Source organism: Schistocerca americana, chromosome 2 (assembly GCF_021461395.2).
Source record: "Schistocerca americana isolate TAMUIC-IGC-003095 chromosome 2, iqSchAmer2.1, whole genome shotgun sequence".
Lineage (NCBI taxonomy): Eukaryota > Metazoa > Arthropoda > Insecta > Orthoptera > Acrididae > Schistocerca > Schistocerca americana.
The window spans coordinates 310,960,304-310,968,445 of NC_060120.1; positions in this window are offsets into that span (position 1 = coordinate 310,960,304).

Sequence of the window (8,142 nt, forward strand, 5' to 3'; positions counted from 1 at the left end):
TTCAAGGAAAATGCAGATGTAGATAATAAATCATTACATGTATTAATGTCACCATACACTACTTTAATTTAAATATTTAGGATGTAATATTAATTATAGCTAGGACAAACGTAAATATATAAAGATGTGTTTGGAAGATAAAGTCCTGATTCTAGTCATGTGGCACTGCGGAAATGGTATTTGTATTCGGTATTTGTAGAATATTAAGACTGTCCTGGCATACATACACTATGTGATCAAAAGTATCCGGACACCCCCGAAAACATACGTTTTTCATATTAGGTGCATCGTGCTGCCACCTACTGCCAGGTACTCCATATCAGCGACCTCAGTAGTCGTTAGACACCGTGAGAGAGCAGAATGGGGGGCGCCGCGGAACTCACGGACTTCGCACGTGGCGAGGTGATTGGGTGTCACTTGTGTCGTACGTCTGTACGCGAGATTTCCACACTCCTAAACATCCCTAGATCCACTGTTTCCAATGTGATGGGAAACGTACAGCACAAAAGCGTACAGGCCGACCTCGTCTGTTGACTGGCAGAGGCCGCCGACAGTTGAAGAGGGTCGTAATGTGTAACAGGCAGTCATCTATCCACACTATCACACAGGAATTCCAGAGCGCACCAGGATCCACTGCAAGTACTATGACAGTTCGGCTGGAGGTGAGAAAACTTGGATTTCCTGGTCGAGCGGCTGCTCATAAGCCACACATAACGCCGGTAAATACCAAACGACGCCTCACTTGGTGTAAGGAGAGTAAACATTGGACGACTGAACAGTGGAAAAACGTTGGATGGAGTGACGAATCATGGTACACAATGTGGCGATTCGATGGCAGGGTGTGGGTATGGCGAATGCCCGGTGAACATCTGCCAGCATGTGTAGTGACTGCAGTAAAATTTGGAGGCGGCGGTATTATGGTGTGGTCGTGTTTTTCATGAAGGGGGCTTACACCCTTGTTGTTTTGCGTGGCACTATCGCAGCACAGACCTACATTGATGTTTTAAGCACCTTCTTGCTTCCCACTGTTGAAGAGCAATTCGGGGATGGCGACTGCATCTTTCAACACGACCGAGTACCTGTTCATAATGCAAGGCCTGTGTCGGAGTGGTTACACGACAATACCAACCCTGTAATGGACTGGCCTGCACAGAGTCCTGACCTGAATCCTATAGAACACCTCTGGGATGTTTTGGAACGCCGACTTCGTGCCAGGCCTTATCGAGCGACATCGATATGTCTCCTCAGCTCAGCACTCCGTGAAGAAAGGGCTGCCATTTCCATAGAAACCTTGCAGCACCTGATTGAACGTATGCCTGCGAGAGTGCAAGCTGTCATCAAGGTTAAGGGTGGGCCAACACCATATTGAATTCGAGCATTACCAATGTAGGGCGCCACGAACTTGTTCGTCATTTTCAGCCAGGTGTCCGGATACTTTTTATCACATAGTGTACATAGGATTCACAGGATGTTTCTATTCACCTGAGGCGAATGCTGGGATCGTCCATAAGTAAGGCCATATCAATATCGTCCTCCATTCTTGTCCAACCCTGGCTAATGCTCCGTTTAAGTGGTACTGAAGTCGTTCGTAATTTTTCTGAATAGAGGACTCAGATGAAGTCATTTAAAATAACGGCTGTTGATGGGAATAGAAATTTTCATTGCAACACTTATAAGAACAGCCAGTCCGCATTGAAAATGTAAATTATGCTCTTGACAAAACAAAAAACGTATGCTGTGACTACTGTATCTAAGAATCGGAATTGGAATCAGTCAGGAGCATTCAATAAGCGATGCACCACACTTTTTTCCCATTTAGTTTCGGCTGAAAAATGCGGAATTCGTTGTGGAACGTCGTGGAATATTCCTGCGTAATCCCCTATTGTTTCATAAAGGTCCGATAAGTGTCGGCGCTACACGTAGCTTTCAAAACGACTTATGTAACGGAGGTGCGTTCCAAGCAGGGATTACAATTGAGTTTACTTTGGTGGAAAACTAGAGTATCGCAGATATTCACAACGTAAGCAGAATGTCTATGGAGACCTGGCAGTGAACAAAAGCACCGTGAATCGCTGGAGAATGCTTCTGTCATCACTGCAACAAGGTCACGGAAACTTGTCCTTATCTCCTGCGTCCCGGTCGGCCGCACACAGCTGTGACTTCTGCAGTGTTGGAACGTGCGGACACTCTCATTCGAGGTGATCGACCGATCACAATCAGACACCTCGATCCACAGCTGGACATCTCTGTTGGTAGTGCTGACACTGCATAAGTGAACGTCTCTATAGGTGGTGCTGACACATTCGTCCACTAGTTGGGGTACTCAGAAGTGTTGCCCGCTGGTTTCCTCGCCGCCTAGCAGAAGACCACGAAGAGCAACGGCGGACCATCTGATCTGTGCGGAATTGCTTGTGCGTTACGAGGATGATCGTGACAACTTCTGTCGAACATCGTCACAGGAGGTGATGAAAGATAGGTTCATACTTCTAACGGGAAACAGAACGGTAATCCATGGAGTGGCTCCACACCATCCCTCGTTCGAAGAAAAAGTTCAAAGCCGCACCCTCATGCGGTAAAGTCATTGTAACGATCTTCTGGAACTCTGAAGGGTTTATTTTGTTTTATGTCTTCGATCACGGTGCAACGATCAACTCAGAAATGTATTCTGCTACCCTCAGGAAATTGAAGAAACGACATCAGCGTGTTCGTTGCTACAAAAATACGAATTAACTTCTCCTTCTCCATGACAACGCCAACGGCCTTGCCACCCGCAATGGTAACACCGGTTCCCGTCAGATCACCGAAGTTAAGCGCTGTCGGGCTGGGCTAGCACTTGGATGGGTGACCACCAGTCTGCCGAGCGCTGTTGGCAAGCGGGGTGCACTCAGCCCTTGTGAGGCAAACTGAGGAGCTACTTGATTGATAAATAGCGGCTCCGGCTCGGAAACTGACATACGGTCGGGAGAGCGGTGTGCTGACCACATGCCCCTCCATATCCGCATCCAGTGACGCCTGTGGGCTGAGGATGACACGGCGGCCGGTCGGTACCTTTGTGAATTCATGGCCTGTTCGGGAGGAGTTTTTCTCCACGACAACACAAGGCCTCACAGAAGTCTGCGTACCCAGCAGGAGCTCGTACAGCTTCACTGGACTGTTCTTCCTCATCCAAGCTACGTCTCGGATCTCGCACCTTCCAACTTCCATCTGTTTGGCCCTATGAAGGAGGCACTCCGCAGGAAGCAGTGTGAGGCTGATGGAGAGGTTATTGATGCAACAAGACGTTGGCTTTGACGTCGACCACTGGAGTGGTACCACGCGGGCATACAGGCACTTCCAGCAATGTGGCGGAAGGCAGTCATATTGACTGGAGATTTCGTAGAAAAATAGGGTTTTGCAGCCATAAGAGTGGGGAATGGTATGGTGTATTGGAATCCTGAGTAAAACCAATCTGCTTTTAGGAAAGAAATGTATCGCATTACTTACTGAACGCCCCTTGTACAAATACCTTTGTAATACAGTTTGCAGAGATATGAAACACAACGCTCGCATAGGCTAACAAGGATACCACACGGCAAAGAGATTTTTAGACTTATAGTACTGAAGTTCAGAAGTCAAATATAAATCCGACATATGCAACTCTCACAAGCTCTCCATAAAATCGACTTTGAAGTTTTCTAAGCGCCTTTAATACTATAAAGTATCGTCACGTTACTTCGACAGGCAGTGTGGCTCTCTGGTAGAATGCATGTATTGCCTGTAGGGTTACTGTGTTCAGTTCCTGTCCGACGCGATTTTTTAAACAACGGTCTATGTTCTACGAGAGCATTTCCATGAAGTGTAAAATGCATAAAGATGAAAAAAAAATCGGTTCCGCTCGAGACTGGTAATTGCTGGATCGTTACATTCACTTTCTTATGTTGTTTCCCGTTTAGTTAGAATACCAACATCATTTAAATATAAAATTCATCAACTAAATGCTAATTTACATATCTAATTGTCATTTTTTATGAAAAATAGCCGGCCGTGGTGGCCGAGCGATTCTAGGCGCTACAGTCTGGAACTGCGCGACCGCTACGGTCGCAGGTTCGAATCCTGCCTCGGGGATGGATGTGTGTGATGTCTTTAGGTTAGTTCTAGGGGACTGATGACCTCCGAAGTTAAGTCCCATAGTGCTCAGAGCCATTTGAACCATTTTTTTTAAATGCACTATTCCTTATTTCTTATGCATGGACGCAGGAATCTAGTTTCAATTATAAATATAAATTCTTAATTAAAAGTCGTTTATAAAATATTACTAACAAAGGTCGTTTAACTTTCAAAAATTGGCCAAATACGGGTAGGACCCACGCACTGAGGCTTCTGTACAAACTTCATTTTGTATACAGATAGTTCGTCCATTGTGGCAATCGAGGATCTCGATGATTTTTGTCTGTTATCAATATCGGTCCCGGGAATTCCAAGACCGTGTCAAAACCTTTACAGTAGTTCCTGAGATTAGTCGTTACGTACAAAAACAAGCGAATAGGGGTCGCCAGTTTATATATGTAGAGAGAGGAGACCTAATAAAATATTTTTAATTTACTTAATGGAACATGATTAAAATTTACATTTCATGTTTGTTTGCAGTAATATTTGTCCTATTGTGCTTTTGACAGATGGCAAAAATATATTTTTTGCGTGATATAGTTACAATGTAATTATTTTAGGATTTTTCCCCTTACTTGTACTGTGAAGTCTTGTTTCTTATCAAATTTCATGATTCTGGGTCAACGGAACGTAAACCTGTACGTTTTAATGTGTGAATTTGCAAGTATCAAAATAGGTGAGATAAAAGACCGCATTTGCTCACTGCACTGGCTTAGAAGCTTAGATGCTTTACACCGCCACGGGGCCGTTGACTTTAGTGTGTGGCAAATCTGAACCTGACATGCCAAACCGTTCCAGAAAAAGAAAGGGGTCTTTACGGACGGACAGACAGACAGACGAATGAAAAATGTGAGAAGAAATTTTTTTCGTGAGATATGATTACAGATGAACAATTGTCGGATGTTTTTCCCTTTTTTCCCTTTACTTGTAGTGTTAAACCTGGCCTCTTGCCAAATTTCATGATTCTAGGTCAATGGAATCGATGCTATAGGTTCTGATGAGTAAGTTCGCGAGTACAAGAATTTGTGACATAAATGGCCATATCTTTTGATTGTGTTAACTTAGAAGGTTAAAATTTTTACGCTGGCAAGGGGCCGTGTGTGACATAAAATTGAACTTGATATGTCTATCAGTTCCTGAGAAAAAATGATTCTTAACAGACAGGCAGACAGACAGACAACGAAGCAATCCTATGAGGATTCTGTTTTTACTGGTTGAGATATGAAACCTGACAAACATTATTTTTCATACATTACGTATACATGCTTCACGGAAGTACTCGTGGAACATGCACTTCCTTTTTTTGGCCACGATACCCATCGAGAAAGCAACTTTGCTTTATGATATTAAAGACGCTTGCAAAACTTCGGACAATTTTGTCTAAAATTTTTGAGATGGCAGACCTGGTACGATATTGCGGAAACGCAATCATTCTACAGAGAATACTGTTCACAAAACTCTCGTGGAACCCATCCTAGAATGCTGCTCAAGTATGTGGGGCCCATACCACACAGGTCAGTCACGGAGTATTGAACGTGTGCAAAGAAGGGCAGCTCGTATGGTCACAGATTTATTTCACCTGTGCGGGGGGGAGGGGAGGGGGGAGAGGGGACTCACGGAGATACCGTAAAAACCTGAAGTGGCATATACTTCGGATGACTTTCCTGTGGATGCCTGGGAAAGTACTACCAACTTTCGTAACGTTTACACGACGATATCTAAAAAAGAAACGTGAACTCTTAGTTGGATGAAAATTGTAGGACATTAGGAGTGTTTCTCGCTGAACGTTTTGGCATACAGTTAATAATATTCGTTCTCACGTTGACTTTATTACAGTTTTTTGTGAAGATCAGTAATTTACAGTTTTATATGCCGGTCCATAATTGATATCTGTGCACTGAGTAATTATTTTACTTAGATGCTAGAGACATTAATCACACAGTAACAACATGTCTATATAAAAAGCAGATTACAATAATGACATTTCAGCAGCAAGTTTTTATTCTAGAAATGTTTATATCTGAAACACCCCTAAAAATTTCAGATCTCTATCTCAAATACACTTTTTGCGCATGAAATAAACACGTCAGAAAATTTTGCCCTCGGGAAATTCATTTCAAAGTTATATTTGATCCATGACTCATCTCTTCTGTTCCTAATACACTCCACTTGCATAATCATCTTGGTTTACATGTTCCTCATCTTCAGTCTTCCTTTCCTTGTTTCTCCTTATTATTCTGGCGTCTTTAGTTGCCTGAAGAAGCCAGTTTTCAGCTTCGGCCACTCTCATGGAATCAACTGCTAATAGTGACTGTCTCATATTAAGCCCAGAATAACTCTAGAACTTCACACCTGCTAACTGTCCCACATTAAAACAAATTGCAGGTATAATGACTTCTGAGAATGACAAAATAGCAGCAGCTCGAATTACAGAAACGTTTACTGGGAAAACAAGGCTCGAGAACCAAAGATGTACAAAGGAAACAGAATAATATGGGAAAGAGTATCTTCTAACAGGGCTTTCTACTTGAAAAAACAGTTGTAGTACATGGTTCTCGAACAGGAGTATATTGACAACATTGACGACTGTAAACAGCGTGTAACTGGGAGTGGACGCACATCGAGAGATCTTGAACTTGATTTTGAAACAACTTCTTGATGTTCCATCCAGTTCTTTTAACCACTATTTTTTCAAAAACTCTAAATATTGATTTAAGATAAAAAAATCTTTTTTTAAAGCGGATTCATTGGCAAGCTACACTAACAACTGACGGTAAGTATCTCGCTATAATTCTATTTGACAGTGTTTGAAGAATTAGCATTAGGTCAGGAATCTAGGAATATGCAACTCCCTACATTTTTCTCCCATAGTGACTGTTGACAAGACAGAACTAATTACTGTGAACACGGAACGGCTTACGCTTCCATTCTTCCAGTGTTCCATACGCGAGTGGAAACAGAAGAAGCCATAATATATTACATAGTACAATGCAAAGTATGCTTCTGCATGCACTTCACAGTGTTTTGCGGAGCAGAGATGAATATGTGTATGTAGATACATCGCACCCCGGCAAGAAAAGTGACACAAGTTAAAAAACGGCAATTCTTAGAATTTGTCACAGAAATAAACGTGTGGAGTGCCCCAACTTCACATCTATAACTCGCAATTTGTTCACTTCAGAGCAATTGTGTCAGTTTTGCGTAGGCTGCTTAATGATTCGCCACAGCAAGAACCGAGTCACGTCAACGTTGCTTGGCTCCTTCAAGAAGGGCAGCACGCTCTGAGTTGCGAAATTTTTCATGTATAAGGTAAGTTTTATGTAGTTTTTAATATCACTGATTATTACAATGTCTGTGTTTATATACAGTACCTGTGTTTTGACGACTACAGCTGTTGTACATATTACGAAATTTCGTTCGTTGCAGCGTGGAAGAGAGACATGGAAATTTCTCCCGTGAAGAAAGTTCATAGTGAATTCCTTTTCGCGGCTATATTCCTATATTATATAAGAGCATGTATGATTCTATGTTACTGCAAATTGTGTTTCTTAAACTGTATCTAATTGATGTTCCCTACTAAATTGTATTAATCTTCATAAATTACATTTTCGAATTTTATATTTTGCTAATACAACAATTTCAACTTTTTTTTATATTAAGCATTAATTTTGCTGATGGAGATTCGAATGTTGTTTTATATTACAATAAGTGAAAAAAATATACGGTATATTGCGTGTAAAAGTGACCAGTGACAGGTCATAACAAAAACGGAAGAGTTTTTAGAAAATCATGAAAAATATACAACTCAAATAATTAATTAGTAATTATCCGATAACACCTCACATTCACCGAAAACAGAACCTCATGTCCATGTTACTGTTGCATAGACTAAAATGGAATTTACTGGCAAAATTACTTACTTGAAATTTAATGGACGCTTACATTAAAGTTTTATAGAATTCTCTAAGTCGATGTTTCTCAGGTATTGCTTTTTTG